The following is an 18,081-nucleotide window of genomic DNA, read 5'->3' as shown; positions in this document are numbered from 1 at the left end:
TAACAACGGAATGAAACCTTTTACAATTGTTACAAAAGTCTGAGTGCTGGGCACGTTATTACAGACATTCTAGAACGATTTATAACACTGAGGTGAATCGAGTGAAGATCTTTAACACTATTTGAATTTCAAACCAAGTGAAAAGCATATCAAACACATCTTCACCTGTTACCTATGAAGATTATAAATGAAGGAAGCTGTAAACAGATCATGTACCAAATTCAAAAGTGAATACAACTTTAAATACAAGTCAAATGTATATAGGTTGAACTTACGAGTGCGGCGCGTGTGCTGCCATGGTGACACCAACTTAAATCACCAGTCTCTCTTTGCTGCCTATTCAAAGGCGGCATTTGCAGTCATTAAAATCTCCCACCGGGAGCGAGAGCGGAGCGAGTACGGTGAGTGCTTTGCCGTGGTGACATTAACTTCAATCACCAGTCTTTCTTTGTTGCCTATTGGAAGGCAGCGTTTGCAGTCATTAAAATCCGGAGCGAGTGCAGCAAGTGTGTTGCCATGTGTTACCGAGGGACTGGAGGGACTAGAAAGGACAAACATACCTTCCTTTGGACGGAACGTACGGAAGGAGGGAATCAAGCAGCCTGCTCATAACTCACTCTGGTAAGCAGAAGTAATGAAGCTCTAACTCGCTTCTCTTCCGTGATTACCTGCTTACCCTATATTGCATACCGCATACTGTGAACTGTTTAATCCTTTGGCATTCGCATAATGGAAGTGTTTTAGTAAGCAATTGTTTGGGGTGCGGGTGTGGGTGCCGGCGCGAGTGCGGCAGTGGGGTGCAACTCCAAAAACGGCAATATTGCTATATTGAGAAAACAAATACCCTTACTCAAAAGCCTTCCAATACACCCATACATAGTAAAAGACACTTGGTGAATCTGGAAGAACTAATGTGGGTGTGTTGACCAGCCAAAAATTTAAGTTGGGTGTCAATGTGTTATAACCCAAGGAGTGGTAGCGGCGTCGTCAGTGCTACTTGGAGGGACGATCTGAAGGCTCCAGAGCTTCACAACATGTCAGGGCCAGAGATCCAGGAACACAACAGATCCACGTGTCACCCTATAATCCATTGTGTACAGAACGATGGGAAAGCAGACTTTGATACCAGACATCCAATGCAAATTTTAACATTGAGTCCCTGTCCACCTTTGAGTGAAATGACAAAATTCTGAGGAACAACATGGATTATACATTATCGACCTCGTCCATTAAAAATACGATATCAAAGGGTGCAGATGGAGTCTGTGCGGCTGCAGAAGTGCATATAATGGAGTACTCCCAGGACTCGAGGACTTAAGTGGAAGGTCCAGACGTTATGGATACTCAAATTGAATCTCAAGAACTTCCTCTTTTAAGAAATGAATTGAAAGAGAACGGAGACGCCATGGGTCTACAAAATAATAACCAAAGCAGCCCAGAAACGACTAAGGCTCCATCTGAGTCAACACTATCGGCATTGAGTTTTGTATTAAACTCTTTAGTTAGTGTGTTTGACCTCCTATAGTCTGAGGTTCAAACTCACTCAGGGATGTTACTCGAATTGACTAAAGAGGTGTGAGCCTTGTAATCAGCAATCGCAGGCCTGAATGGCCTGATAAATGCTTCCATTGTAAAAGACATAGTGCTTTTAAAGGGTGAGAGTAAGCATAACGGGGAAGGAAATCAATGCATACCTGGTCAAAGTTGACCTGGATTTGGACTTATTGAAAATGGAAGTCAAATTCATGGGGAATGCCCTAAATGAGTTGAAAGGATCCAATTTGGAAGTGCCTGTCAAATTCATTCCACTAGATGATACGCCCCTTTCTCAATGGACGTTGGAAGAATTAAAAAGATTGGCACAGTTGGGCGATGTTTTACCAAAGTCCCAGTTAAAAATCAAGATTACTTCAGATGTCATGAGATCCTCTGGATTGGCTCCTGCTGAAAAAAACGCCAATATGCCATCGACAGAAGACTAGCTCCCACCGATAATTGAGAGGGTTTCGAATGGACCTAACCTCGACACAGTACCACAAAAAGAGCAAACTGCAAAGAGGAAAAATACCAAGAAACAGGAGAAAAAAAATGAATAAAAACCAAGGAGGCAACGCAAAATAATGCACTTGATCAGGACATACTGATTCTGAGGACACAGCCACAGAAAAAAAGAACAAGAAACAAGGAAAACAATAAGCATCTGGGAAAAGGAAGTTCTTTAAGGCTCTGAACAAAATTGCTGACAAAGAGAGCTCGGGTACTACCGATCAGAACCCGTCAAAAGAAAAAACAAAAGGACTCCATACAAGGATTAGATGATGTTACAGGAAAATCGCGCTTTGCTCTGGAAACATCACAGCCGGACCAAGTGATTAAGAAGATGTTACGCTCACCTGGCTCCCACAGAGGCGTCGCTCTGAACTGGACAGCTGTGGTCTCCACCAATGTGACGCGTAGGGCCGAGATGACGGACTGGCTGGCCCACCTAGCTACGTTTGCTTGGCCCGTAGGAATATTCTTCTGCAAATGGAGAAAGGGAATTAACCACCAGTGGAGTTGAGCGTAAATCCCCCCACCCCGCTGTTCTCCCCACAGATCACCTTTGATGTCCCCTCTTATAGTCTCATCTGATGGTTTGAAAAGATGAGCTCTCCATCCTGCATTGAGCGCAGGGGCCCGTTGATAACCAGTTGCTTCACTGGCTCGAAGGAATTGGTGAGTTCCAGAACAATATTGACTCCGAAAAGTATGTAGTCCGTAAGAGTTCACATGTCTGACTTTCACTCTTGTCTGATTCCTTGCAGTTTGCAGCTTGACCCCAGCGAAGAGTTCCTCGTGGTAGCTGACGAAGTTCAGGTAAGGATTTGGCTTATCCTACACAGTTCAATAAAATAAGGCCAGAATGTAACCTGTTGCTTGTTCCCTTATTCAGGTGTGGAGAGAAAATATGAAGTTTGGGGAATTATGCCTCCGGCGGTAAAATTAGGTAAGTCTATTGCAGTGAGAAGAGTTCCCCTTATTTGTCCCGTTGTCTCACCTTGTTGTCCTTTTGTTCCCCTTAGGGGCCGGGGTACGGCGAGGCTGCAATGGAGACTGCGCCGACCCGTGAAGAGGAATAGTACCCCCGGCGGTAATCAGGTAGTTCTATGGGGGTAGTTACTATTGCCTCTGTTTATTTCCTTGGCTCACCTTTGCTGTTCTTGTGTTCCCCCTTAGGTGCCAGAATGCGGCGGGAACGTGCAGAAGGATGCAGTGGATCGTGGGAATGCTGTGAAGGCCGGTGAGTTCAGCGCGGCGCTGCAGCAGGCGAGGCGGCGCTCGTAAAATGCTTCTTTCTTCCAGCTCGAAGGCGCGGTGGATCCGGAATTCAGGTAAGGATCGAAGGTTTGCTCTTATTCTAATCTTTTCTTCTTCTGATCCTCCCTTTTTCTAGGAGCTGCAAACTCGAGGCGGGCGTGGCAGAAGACTGGATGCAGGCTTGCAGACACGTTGAGCGTTACGCTGCTGGATGAAGAATAACGCGAAGCGTGTGCGGCTCTTCGGGCGTGGTTTAAATAGCCTCCAAAGTAGTCCCAGGTAAGTATTCCTCCCCAGCCCCACCCGAGTAAAAAATAGTCCCTAGGTAAAATAGTCCCTTCCAAGCCTCATTTGGCTTGGAGCTCTGCAGCATGGTCTGCACCAGGTAAACTTGCAGCATGGTCTGCATCAGGTAAGTTCTACTCTATGAGCCTGGCGCCTATGGCGCCAGGACTGACTCTCCATATGAGCCTGGCGCAATAGGCGCCAGGACCGCACCCAAACAGCCCCTAGCAGGGGGTTTTGGGCTTGCTCAAAATAACTTGATGCCTGCTTCCGGGGTTGCTGAACCTGGTCTGGTTCCCCGGGGGTAGGCATCATGACAGAAGGTCAATGTGGGCCTCCAAGCTGAAGATCTGAAAGGATAAGGTAAAGAATCCTCTTCGATTGGCTCAAATGTTCTTTTAAAGCCAAATAAAAGTGAATGGAGCCTCAGACCTGGTAAAAGAAAACCAGAGTGTGAAATATAGTTCAAAGTCGGTACCAGCACCTTCTCTGGATGGGTGTATCCCGGCTACTTACCAGAATCAAGGAAACAATGAACTTTCGATAGAACTAGAAATAAAATCTATGACCTCCAGTGGTATTCTCAAGGAGGGGGGTGAACTGCATAATGAGGAACAAGACAGAGCGGAAAAAAGAAAGAATCCATTTGCAATACCGAGAGTATGTATAAAGAGAGTAACCCCTATTAAAGGTCAGGGGAGCCTAAAGAGAGGAACAATTTTGGCCCCAACTAAGAAAATACTGGATCTCTACCTTCTATCCGCGCAGGATATTATTCGGATTAGCTTTCCTTATGATCAAGTCACATGCGTGAATGCAGCAGATGAGCTGATGCAAGTTGGACTGGAAGTGTGCTCAAATATGCCTATGATGGACCGTGACTCCAAGTTACCTCACGTACCTCGAACTTCATCTCGATCTGCGGGGTCCACTGAAGTAGGGGACTCGCAAAGGGGTGGAATGGTTGACAATGAAAACAGGGGGGTGAAGGAGCAGGGGCCGAATACTAAAAAGAAGATATGGGATTTATTACCAGGACTCATCACAGAAGATTTTCTTTAGTAAAGAAATGTTTAAAGATTGACAGTTGGAATACGTGGGGCTACAGTACATTTAGGGAGGTAAAGACAATGAGCTACATCTTCGAGGAGCACAACATCATTTTATTGCAAGAGACATGGTTCCTTGCAATTAGATGGCTTTAAATCATTGAATCAAGTGGCTCAAAAATTGACCATGGGCAGACCATCGGGAGGAATACTACTAATGATACCAACTCCTGTATAACTTCGATTGAACAACTGCCGTCAAAAAGGCAGGGAATACTTGCAGCAAGGTTGACTTTTCCGCATGAGTCAAATTCTTTTCTACAGACTCCCTTGGTGATAGTAAGTTTGTACTGGAGTCCCGCTCATTCCAATTTGACTGATTTTCTGGAGAATTTGTCCGATTTGTTGACATGTGTTTGCATAAATCATCCGGACGATAACATTCTTTTAGCGGGTGACTTAAACGCTGATTGTTTGAGGATAGGATCTGGAGAAATCCATAAGGGCAATTCAGTTAGAAATTACCATTTGTGGTCTCTTCTTTGAGGAGTGGAACCTGCGTATAGCAAACGGTGCAATTGAGGGAGATATTCCTGCAGCCAAAACATGCAGGAGTGGTGTGATGTCATCCACCGTTGACTACATTATAATGTCGGAACATCTATTTTCATACTGCAAAGAACGTAGAGTAGTGGGCAGAGGCTCTAGCGACCATATCCCTCTCTCGATATCCTTTGATTTTCAGAGATTATTTCATATAGGGGATATATATCATAGAACAATTCTGGTAAATCAAAGAGGAAATCATGTACTCTGGTTTAGGCAGGATGGTGTCCATCTGAATAACAAATTTGATATTCAAATTAAAATCTCTGATAATCACTTGACCCAATTACTGACCCATCCAAGATCATTTGTGGAGTCTCTATGGGAAACAGAAACACTGAAATAAAAAACAAGGATTTGTTCTTCCTAAACATCAGCAACGATACGATCAAGAAACAGCAGATCTGAAAAAAAAACTACACCAAGACATACGTTAACTACTAAGAAAATGTAGGCTACAAGATGGCTAGTAAGAGAAGAACAAGTTACTTACCATATCTGGTAACGTTCTTTCAATGGGATGTTCCTCCGACATATTCCATATCTATGACAGGTAATGTCCACAGCGTGCTGCTTCGGAAATTTTCGGCAGAGGGCGTCCTGCGTCGATGTCGTCAATACCATGTCCTTCGAGGGCCTCCATCAAGGGTCACATCACCGGATGTTATATATAGGACGCACAATGCTGTAGCCTCAGTTGTAGTTTTTTCCCAGAACGTGTGGCACCAATCTCCTGCCAGCCTGACTGCAGATAGCCTTGCGGAAATGTAAGCTGCAATCATATAGGAAATTCTCCAGAGGGGCAGGTTGGGAGGGTGATGTGGAATACGTCGGAGGAACATCCCATCGAAAGAACTTTACCAGATATGGTAAGTAACTTGTTCTTCGAGGGGATTGTGTCCTCCGACATATTCCATATCTATGACAGACTCCCAAAGCAGTACCAGACTATGGAGGTGGGAAAAGGATTTAGAATACCCAATCAAATGGCGGAATAAAGAACCATCTTACCAAAAGGCCAGATCCCACCCGTGGATCGAATCCAGGGCGTAATGTTAGACGAAAGTATGCAGAGAAGCGCATGTGGCAGCTTCACAAATATTCCTAATAGGAACACCCCGCTGAAGGGCAGTGGAGGTAGCCACGCCCCTAGTAGAGTGAGCATGTAGTCCTTATCCACCAGACGGTAACACTCAGTAATAGTGAGGATAATCCACCTGGACAAGGTCTGTTTGTTAACAGCCTGGCCCAAACAGTGTCCAGCATAACCGATAAAGAGCTGATCATCCACTCTGACCCGGGACATCCGTGAAATATAAAAACTCAGCTCTCCTAGGATCCAACCTATGGAGCCTCTCCTCTTCCTTGCCAGGATGCGGAAGAGGATAGAACGCCGGAAGAACTACCTTCTGGCTTAAATGAAATTCAGACACGACTTTCGTCAGAAAAGATGGCCGCACCCGAAGGACAACCCTGTCCTTATGGAAAACAGTAAAGGGTGGCTTGGCCGAAAGTGCCTGCAACTCACTCACTCTGCGAGTGGAAGTAACCACACCTAAAAACATTGTCTTGAAAGACAATAGTCTCAAAGGACAAGAGTGGAATGGCTCAAACGGAGCACCCATCAGAAACTTCAAAACCAAATTCAAATCTCAAACCAGCACCTGGAAAGGGGACGGCGGAAACACATTGGTCAGTCCTTTTAGAAACTGCGAAATCAAAGGTATCTCAAAATAAGAACACTCTTCAAACAAGTGCTTACGTATGGACAGCGCCGCCAGGTAACCCTTAATGGTACCCACTTGATGGCCCTTGTGGGCTAAAGGAAGCAGAAAAGACAAAACCATAGGAATGGAGCATTGTAAAGGATCAACATTCTGTCCCCTGCACCAGTTGCAGAATTTACGGCAACGGTACAAGGACTTTGTTGCTGGCCGCCTGGCCGAAAGCAACAACTCCATCACATCATCCGGGAGGTCCCAATCCTTGTATCTCAACCTTTCATATACCAAGCGTGAAGGTTGAGAGTCCTGACCTCTGGATGGAGAACCTGACCCCCCCTCCCTCGAGAGCAGATCCTCTCAGTAAGGAAGATGGCGTGGAGGGTAGATGAACAATTCCAGAAGGTCCGGGTACTACGCTCTCCTGGCCCAATCCGGAGCCACAAGGATCATGCGGGTCCCGAACCTCTGCAACCTCCGCAACACTTGAGGAATGACAGGGACTGGAGGAAATGCTTACAGCAGCAGGAATGACCAATCCACCACAAACGCGTCTCCTAAGGCTCCTCTCGGAGGAAATTCACTTGAGCAAAATCTCTCGCACTTCTGGTTGACACTGGTGGTGAAGAGATCCACTTGCGGGGTTCCCCAAAGGGCGAAGATCTCCAGAAGGACTTCCTGAGACAACTCCCACTCGTGAGAGACTGTACTCTGCCTGCTCAGAGCGTCTGCTGCCACGTTTTCGTCTCCGGCCAGATGAACTGCCGAGATCGAAAGACCTTGTTCCATGGCCCAGAACCAGAGCTGCATCGCCTCCCTGCACAACGGGAGCGACTCTGCCCCCCCCCCTTTTTTTTGAGGTAATGCAAGGCCAATGTGTTGTCCGTCATGATCAGGACAATTTTCCCCCGTACAGTCGTCAGAAAAGTCTTCAGGACAAGCCTGATGGCTCTCAGTTCTAACAGGTTGACGTGGAGTCTGAACTCCGACGCTGTCAGTCCGTTGGCATGAGCATCCCATCCTGTGAGGGAAGCATCCATCACAATCGTCACCTCCGGCCATGGTTGCCAAAACGGTTCCCCCTTCAGCAGGTTCCTTTCGTCGGCCCACCACTGAAGATCCTGGGCGACCGAGAGTGGAATCTGCACGTGATCCGACATCTTGCCTGAGAACTGGGACCACTGCAAGGATCTCATCCGCAGTCTGGCCTCTGCCACTAGAAAGATGCAGGATGCCATGAGGCCCAGCAACCTTAGAAAGTCGAAAGCCGGAAGACACTGGGCACTTTGAAACTTGTCCACCATCTGCACAATGTGATGAGCCCTGACCTGGGGAGGTGAAACCTTCCCTGGGGACGTGTCTAACACAGCACCGATGTACTGGAGCTGTTGGGAAGGTGTCAAATGCGACTTCTTGAAATTCAGGGAGAAGCCCAGCCTGTGGAGGGTGCGGCAGGTGAGACCGAGATGATCCAAAACTTGCTCGGGAGTGCGCGCGCGGATCAACCAGCGTCCAGGTAGGGGTAGACGTGAGTCCCCCTTCGCCTGAGGTATGCTGCCACCACCATGAGCTTGGTGAAGACCCTTGGGGCGGAGGTCAAACCGAATGGCAGAACCCAAAACTGAAAGTGCGAGTAGCCAGCCACAAACCTCAGGTACTTTCTGTGCTTGGGATGAATCGCACGTGAAAGTAGGCATGCTTGAGGTCGAGAGACACCAGCCAATCCTGAAGTTGAAGGGCCTAGAGGACCTGAGAAAGAGTAACCATCTTGAACTTGTCCTTCCTGAGAAGTTGGTTCAAGCAACGCAAGTCCATGATGGGTCTCAACCTTCGTCTTTCTTGTGAATCAAAAAATATGGGGGAATACCATTCCTTGTTCCTCTCTGTCACAGGCACCAGTTCTATGGCGCCTTTCTCCAGCAGGGATAGAATTTCCTGCGCAAGGAGCGGATCCGGACGCTTCAAAGAGAGCTTCCCCAGTGGATTGTCGTGAGGCCGCTGAAGGAAGAGAAGGCAGTAGCTGTTGGCTATCGTATCCAGAACCCACGCATCTGAAGTAATGGCCCGCCATTCTTCGAGATGCTCTGCTAGCCTGCCCCCAATCGGCGAACCATTGGACATGGCCTCATGACTGAGTAGAAGCGGCTGCGGCGGTGCCTGATGGCAAAGAGGCAACTGCCTGAGCGGCTTTGGCACCACGATTTCCCTGACCACCTCGGGTACTTTTTCACTGCCCCCTTTGACTGGCAGCCCCTCTCGATCTACCAAAAGAGGAGTAGTATTGAAAGGAACATCCCCTCCAATGCTGTACCCTAGGACGAAAAGGCAGAGGTTGCCGTACTGCAGTGCTCAAAGACTTCGCTGCAGCTTTGGAGGTCTGCAACTTCTCAAGGCTCTCGTCAGCCTTGCTGCCAAACAAATGAATCCCGTCAAAGGGCATGTTCAGAAGACGGGATTGCACATACGGGGCAAAACCAGACTTCCGCAACCACGCAAACCTGTGTATCACGGTGCTCGCAGCCATGGACCGGCTGACACTATCTGCTGTGTTGTGTCCAAACCCAACTGAAGGGATTCGCACATAGCATCCTTGCCATCTTACACGAGGGCCAGAAAGCCATCCCTTTCTTCCCCCTCGGGAATATGCTCAGCCGCCAAAGACACACAGTTCCACAGAGTGTGTGTAAACTTTGCCAAGGCACAAGTGGAGTTGGCCAACTTCAACACCATACTCCCAGCAGAAAATAACTTCCTTGCCCAACCATCAAAGCGCTTGTCGTCCCCATCAGGAGGGATGGTAGGGTAAGCAGCCTGCTTCGAGGAGGCCGTAGCAGCCTGCACCAACAAACTCTCCGGAGTAGGGTGCGACGATAAGTAGCAGGGGTCACTACTGGATGGGCAGTATTTTTTTTTGGGAACGACCTGTTAACTGCCGACAGACTCTCCGGAGCAGTCGAAGCCGCTGCCACCCTCTTTTGCAAAGCCATGTGAAATGGCAACACCGGGTCAGTGGACGGACCCTGATCCAGGATATCAGTCAAGTCATCCTGATCAAACTCCACTGGGGGGTGGGGGGCGACCACCCCAAGTACTCCATCACCCTCGACATGAGGCGCCGATAGGAAGACTCAGCATGCGCCCCTGCTTCAGGCCGTCCAAACTCCACCTCCGGAGAGGTGTCGAGGCCACTGGCGTCATGCAATGACTGACGGAGTTCCTCCATCTGACTATGCCTAGACAAAAGAAAGGTCATCAGGGACGTCAGGATGCACAGGCAAGCCCATCTCCTGATCAGACAGTTCATCAACCTCTGAAATTTCATGCAAAGGTTGGAAAAAATCCAATCTAGGAGGAACAGACCTGGGCTCAAAAACAGGCCTCACAAACTTACTTAGAGCCTTCTTCTGAGGTTCCACAGCCCTAGGGGGCACCTCCGGCAAATCCTCCACAAATGGCGTCGAGGGTACAGAGGGCGGGGCCTAGAGAGGGTCCCTCAATGGACATGGCGTCGACAACTTCGTCGAGGGCGAAGCCTGGAGATCGTCCATCAATTTACACAGCCCCGATGGCTTCGACACCTTCTTCAAAGGTTTCAACAGTCCCGATGGCGTCGAGGACCGGGACCTGGCACGGCTATGGCGATCTCCCTTGTCTGATCGGGACCGCGACTGCTCCCGACGATCGCGCCGACAGCCCGAGCCCGAAGGCGTACGAGTGGTGGACCGAGCCCATTCCTTGCCGCGGACAGAACTGTGCCATGCCACTGAAAAATTGCTTACATCTGCTGGCGGAATGAATCCCATTCGGCCGGCGATGAAGACTTCGTGGGACAAGTCAACCGTCTGGCGGAGTCCTCCTCCGACAAAGACGGGGAAGGCAACCGGTGCCGGCGCTTCCTAGAATGCCTCGAGGCAGAGGATTGGCGGGAACCACTCCTAGATCGAGACCCCCTGGATTTTCACTGACGCGGAGAGTCGCCCCTGGAGTCATTGCTCAAAAGCCCAGCGGACTTCGATTTACGGGGTTTGGACCCCTACCTACCTTCAATTTCCCCCTACGCTCCCGCATGGCCTTAGACGTCAGGGACTGGCAGTCCTCGCAGTCGTCGGTGGTGTGGCTTTCGCCGAGGCACCAGAGGCAGAAGTTGTGCGGATCCGTGATGGACATTTTCGACCCGCAGTCCCGACACTTCTTAAAGCCCAGCTTCGAGGTAGTAGAGGAAGACGAAGACATCATTCAAAGCAAAGAATCAAGCACGCCGAGATTCCAAAGCAAACACGTTTGCGGAAAAAACGGAACTGAGGCTACGGGCGTCGTGCGTCCTATATATAACATCCGGTAACGTCGACCCTCGACGGAGGCCCTCGAGGGACATGGGATTGACGAAATCGATGCATGACGCCCTCTGCCGAAATCTTTCCGAAGCAGCACAGCTGTGGACATTACCTGTCATAGATATGGAATATGTTGGAGGACACAATCCCCTCGAAATAAAATCACTCTGCAATAAAGATCATAATTGGTCTATATTGCTGTGAAGGGAGAGACGGACCACAGATGGTAAAGACATGCTGAAGGCAGTCACTGACTAACTCTAGAAACTTCTGGAGTTTAATAAATGTGCCAACACAGCAAATCTCCAACTCCCAGACCAATTGTATCAATGAATCCGTACGGATAAAACATTTTGCAAGTAAATTTGAAGAACTCAATCCCAGTAACTTGTCTGATCAGTAAAGACCGGAAGTAGGAACTGAAGATGGATCAAAATCAGATCAAAAATTTCATTTGCCACTCTTCAACATCAAGAGCAGCGGGGCCAAATGGCCTGACAAATGAAACTTTATGCAAATCATCGAGCGTATGATCTTCCATCTTGTTTGCTCTATTTAATAACATCTTAATCTCTCGCAAATGTCCACCGTCTTGGAGCACCGCAATAATAATTCCCATCTTTAGGAAAGGTGAAAGATCTAATGCAGAAAATTATAGACCCATAGCACTGATGGATGTGGAAAGCAAAATATTTACAAGGTTAGTCCTGAAAGATCTTGAGGACTGGGCGGAAAAAGCGAATATAACATCAAAGTTTCAAACAGGTTTCCGCAAGGGTCTTTCCACATCCTTCAATGGCATGGTATTAAAGATTCTCAGCACTAACAACTTAAAACATAAATGCCTATATGGGGCTTGGACTGATCTCTCCTGTGCGTTTGACACTATTAACAGGGGGAAGCTGTAGTGCAAATTCAGGGACTGGGGCATACCAAAGGGCCTGTTAGCCATAATTATCCATCTGCATGAGTCCACTTCCATACAAGTGCATCTTAATTTAGAGGGAAATGTATCCTCAAAAATGCCAACGAATAAGGGTGTAAGAAAGGGTTGCAACATGTTTATGGCAGATCTGTGGAATTATTTAATTGGTTACTCATTTGTAGTACCAGTGATGGATGACCAAAAAATGTGCGGATTGGGATATGCGGATGATGTCGTTTTGATAGACTGCACAGCGATCGGCCTGCAGAGATTGATCAATGCCTTCGCGAACTACGCTAAGGAGAACAATCTATTGATCAATCCTACCAAAACCCCTGTGATGGCATTTAAACCAGCCAGGAAAGGCGGTTTGAGAAACTTCAGGTGGTGACTTGACGACATCAAATTACCTATAGTGAAGGAACCAAAATATCTGGGTTTCCAAATTAGATCTAAACCATCCATGCTAGCAATAGAGACCTATTTGAGTGGGAAAATCAGACAATTGTCCAGCCAAATGAAATCAATTCTATACAAATATTGTAAATGCACTCTTGTTCCCCTGATTAAGTTCTATAGTGGAAAGGTTATCCCAGTGCTAATGTGCGGGATTGAATTGTAAATTGTGGCTGTCAAACTCAACTGGATTCGCCTAGAGGGTGGATTGTGGAAAAAATGTCTTAACCTGCCGCCCTCTCTGCCGATGTCCAGGCTGCGATATGAATTGGGTATTCAATCTTTAGGCTCTCAAGCAGCATGGAAAAGAATTGCCCTATATAGGTCAATTGTGGTCCCACCAAAACTCTATGTAGACGCCAAGAAGCAGATGGAATCAAACTCTAATCACTTTCTAAATGAGTTAAGGCAGGAGGTTTTGGCTCAACTAATGACATGTGCCTCATCGGAAAGGGAATTGATTGAAAATCCATTGAAAGTAAAAACAAGGTTGGCGCAGTACAATTGGATTGCAACAAGGGCCTCGTTTGTGGATAAGACATTTTTGAGTCTGATGATACCTCTTGATAAACCACTGGGCTATTTGCCAGCTTATCTTAGAAGGCTCCCAAACCAATATTGGCGTGCACATTTTCTGAGATTCAGAATGAACCTAGTGGTCACCAGGGACATGCTAAGGATTAGAAATAAGGGTTCTGAAATTGATGGGATCTGCAATCTATGTGACCTAAGGTCGAAACAAAATGTTAAACATCTATTGATGGATTGTCCGGGCACTTACGATCAGAGAAACAAGTAGTTCTCTCGCTTTGTCCATGACATCCATTGGTTGACAACAGATGACTTTTGGCCACGTCTCTGGGAGGGTAAAGAGACATCTCTCTTGTTGGAGGTGCTGAGGTTTCGAAATCGAAGTACTTAAAATGTGTTGAACAGCTACTGTCTTCTTCCATCCTCAATATGATTTGACTAAGATCCAGTGTATCTCTGTTAGAGAATGAGATGCAGTTTAATGGAACACATTTTAAGAATTTGAAAAGTATATTGTGTGTATTATTTGAGTATTCCTTTCAATTTTTATTTTATTTTTCTTTCTTCTTTCTGATTTAATTTTATTCAATTTGTATAATGTATGTTAATATTTGTCTATTATCTGTGAAAAGTCAAATTTTGGCTGATACACTAATACATTTAAATAACTTACAAGTAACAAAATTTTCGAACCCAAGAAACCTATCTTTATTGAAACCTTAAAGTGAAAAGAACCTTCAGCAATACAAGTGTGTCAAATATACAAATATACATTGCACCTACCTGGGGCACAAAAGGAAACGGTAACCCACTGGTAACCACAAGCCTTTCCACACAGCACATTTTGTTCATGTGGGCAACCTACAGATCTGGGCCTAGGGTGTCGAAGCCAGTAAGGGAAACAGGGAACCCCATGCATTTCTGAAAAGAGGACACCCGTGGGAATCCACAGAGGTCGGACTTGCGCAAATCGGCTCAGAATCTAATACCTAGAACCCCCGGCAAAGTCCAAATTTGGGATTCCCACGGGTATTCTCTTTTCGGAAATGCATGGGGTTCCCTGTTTTCCTTGGTGGCTTGGACAACCTTGGCCTATATCTGTATGGTGTGCCCGTCTGGAAAAAAGGTGAAATTCAGCTGTCAAAACAGACTTGGGGGTAGGGGTCTTTTAGACTTTCCCCTTGGCGCCCAGGTAGGTGCACCCACACATGTGAGGTACCGTTTTCCTCGGAACACCTGTGGGAACGCGGGACGGTAAGCCATGTGTTGTTGGCGGCGTGTTTCAGTGGGTGAGCCGAGTGAAATGTGCAGAAAATGCATTTTTTGGCCACATTTCGGGGTTTCTGGGTAATACATTCTGGGCCGATTTGCGCAAGTCAGACCTCTGCGGATTCCCACGGGTGTCCTCTTTTCGGAAATGCATGTGGTTCACCATTTTCCTTGGTGGCTTGGACAGCCTAGGCCCTTATCTGTATGGTGTGCCCGTCTGAAAAAATCGTGAAATTCAGATGTCGGAAAAGACTTGGGGTTAGGGGTGTGTTCGGCGTTCCACTTGGCGCCCAGGTAGGTGCACCCGCACATGTGAGGCACCGTTTTCATCGGGACACATGTGGGAACGCAGGACGGTATGACATTTGTTGTATTTGTGTGGTTTTCATAACGTTTTGACCCATTTGCTGGTTCCCTTTGTCACACAACCCTTTCATTTCACAAATGTGCCCTACTTGGCACATTTGTGTTGCTGCTTTAGGCACCATACTTTTTGGTAGCCTACACAAGTCACCTACCCTTGAAAAGGTCTGTCTATGCTCTTTCAAAAACTGTATGCTTGCCGTTCCTCACCACATTGGTTTTCCTGATTTACACATGCTAAGTACATCTGTTCAGGCTGTAAGCATAAAACTCCTGTGTACCATGCCTCAATGTTTGGCTTGTGGTATTGCTTGTTTTGTGAAACACTACAAAAAATGTGTGCTTTCCTAACTGCAAGAGTCGGGGGAATGTAGCGGAGCATTGCTTTTCTCAAAATTCATAGACGTCATTGCCATACCAAGCCAACCATGTCCACCACATACTTTTCTTTCGGTCATTTTCCTGCTTTTTCCCCCAACCTATGGCATTTTCCCATACCTAGTTGTTGCCCGACCTGTGCAAATCACCCCTTCCTAAACTTGGAATTTTGTCTACTTTTCAGAAATGTATGCCTTTCTGTCTTCCAATTCGGCTTTCCTACCCTTTTCTTCCATGCCGTCCATGCATGTCCAATTGGCAGTAATTGCCAAAATCGCCTACCTCTCACAAAACGGTTGATAGCCACATCAAAATAATTTGTTTTCGTTTCCACTCAACCTGTTCTTGAAAGCCAGGAAATTGGGGAATTCAGCACAGAAAACCATTTGTTCCTAGCTTACAAGGAAAAACCACAGGCTTCTTTGTACATCATTTTATTGGTATTGTTTAAAAAAAAAAAAAAACACAATTTTCGTCCTTTTTGGTTATTTTCTCTCATCCCCCCTACAGCAACATAAGTGGCGTTACGACTGCCTAGCTGTGGGGGAAAAAAGGGCGAGATATCTCATGTAACAAAAAAGTTACAAGGCATTGAATGGCCACATACCGAAATCACCAAAAAAGGCCTTGGCACTGAGGGGGAAATACCCATTGCACTTAAAGGGATAAATAAATATACAGCACAAACATACATTCACATCAAAGAAACAGTTATACATACAATCTATGAACATGTACATAGAGTACATAGAATAAACAGTAGGGGTATCCCTTAAGGAGGTATTTTTACTTGACGTCAGGCCTAATTCTGATCTCGACTATGGCCGATTTGCAGGTTTCTAATGTATAAACAAAAAGCCTTCTTTGTGCATCATGGAGTCAAGAGACCATACATTGTGCGGCCAACATCAGAAACACAAGTTACATATGCAGAGTATGGAATCCTCCATGAATAGTCATGGTTAATTTGAAAACAAAGTTAGCATCTTAAAGATGGGGATATAAAGTCCTAAATCACCTGGCAATGGACAACTTAACTAATAAATGGATTATGTAATGTTGCAAACAACATGAATTTGTGTGTACACACACAAAATGGATTTGCTATATTTTCCTGGATTCTTTATATTATGGTTTTGCTGATTTTTGCAACCACTCCTTTGCCTAAGGATCCTTCCCCTGCCCTCTGAAGCAGTCACTTGTGCATCCTCATCTCAAGAAACCCACAGCTGATCCTTCTTGTCTGGCTAGCTATCACCCAATTTCCATTACTCCCTTTCTGGGCAAACTCCTGGAAATGCTGTCCATCTCTCAGTTTATCCTTCATTCCAATTCGAACAGCTGTCTCCATGACCATCAGCCTGGCTTCAGAGCTGCCAGAAGCACGGAAATTGCTCTCCTGAACATCTGTGAAGATCTGTTCTCCAACCTTGACTAACATTCCCTCTGTCCCCATCCTACTCGATCTCTTTTCTGCCATACCATCCTGCTCAACCATCTCTGTGATAACCTGGGTATCACTGATCAGGCTCTGCCCTGCCTGACCTATTTCCTCTCTGATCGACCCTCCCAAGTCCAACTAGGTTCCTTCCAATCAACTATGTTCCTCTCTACCTGTGGTGTTCCCCAGGGGTCTAACCTCTCGCCCAGGCTTTTCAACCAATACCTGGCAACTCTCGCCCACTGCATTGCCATTTTTTCTGCTCAAATTTCCAATGCTACGCTGATGACACTCAACTCATTCTCAGGCTTCCCTCGACCACCTCCTCTCCCTCTCTCATCTCCAATTGCCCAACTGCCATTCAAGATTGGTGTGCCGCCAATGATCTTTGTCTGAATGCCAGCAAGACGGTGATACTCATCGGCACACCTTCACCATCCTTTACCCTAACTCTCTGGCCGGCCTCCTTTGGCCCTCCTCCTTTGGCCCTCCTCCTACCCCCACCTGGGAGGCTAAGAACCTCAGGGTCATCTTTGACTACACTCTTTCCTTCTCCGCCCACATCTCTGATGTCACTAAAAAGTCAAACTTCCGACTGCACCTCCTCAGGAGGTACTTTGCCTTTCCTCTCCTTCCCCCAGAAGCTCATGGTCTCCCAAGCTCTGGTTGTCTCTAGGTTGGACTATTGAAACAGCCTCTTTCTAAAGCTTCATGCCGCCACTCTCCGCCCTCTGCAACTAATCGAGAACAGGACTGCAAGACTTGTCCTTGGCCTCAAGCCGTGGGATCATATCTCTCCAGCTCTGAAATGTCTTCATTGGCTCTCAGTGGATGCACAGATTAAATTTAAACCCCTCTGCATTGTCCACAAAGCTTTCTGGGGCCTGCGTCCAAAATACCTTCAGCTATCCCTCCGCAAATACCTCCGCACTTGAGCTCTCCGCTCCTCTACCTCCAACTCCCTCAGGGGGAGTCGTTTTTCAAAGAAACGAGCTGGGGGTAGATCTCTGTCTTCGGCTGGGGCCTCCCTCTGGCACAGCCTCCCTGCCACTCTAAAACTTGAGAACCATCTCTGGTTCCGGAAGCACCTCAAGACCTTGCTCTTTGCTTCTGCCTTCGCTCCCCCTCCCCCCTTCTGATCTGTTCTCTTTGCACCGTGCACTGGGCCACCCTCTGTCCTCCGGGCCCAGGTACCTGCTCACCCTCCCACACTGCCTCCGAGCCACCCCTTGCACTTGAGTCTGTATCTGTACCCCTACAGACCCCCGCCTTTTTCTTCCTGCACTTATCAGACCTACCATGTCTGCTGCCTTAAACCCAGCACTTGCCACTTGGCTGGCTGCACTACTACCGTTTGTTGCCTTTATTATTTATCTATTATTAATCTGTTTCTCCTTTGCTCCACACTTTCCACCTCTCCCCCCTT

At 47.0% G+C, this 18,081-nt stretch overlaps 1 protein-coding gene across 2 annotated transcripts in view; it reads right to left on the bottom strand.

The window, feature by feature from the left end:
• MAN2B2 (mannosidase alpha class 2B member 2) overlaps nt 1-18,081 on the bottom strand; it is a 777,500-nt gene that overhangs the window by 300,607 nt on the left and 458,812 nt on the right. The gene's annotated exons all lie outside the window — the stretch shown is intronic.

The sequence above is a fragment of the Ambystoma mexicanum genome, chromosome 6q (genome assembly GCF_040938575.1).
Source record: "Ambystoma mexicanum isolate Mex_15411 chromosome 6q, UKY_AmexF1_1, whole genome shotgun sequence".
Taxonomy (NCBI): Eukaryota; Metazoa; Chordata; class Amphibia; order Caudata; family Ambystomatidae; genus Ambystoma; species Ambystoma mexicanum.
This window is presented reverse-complemented; position numbering and strand designations above follow the sequence as displayed.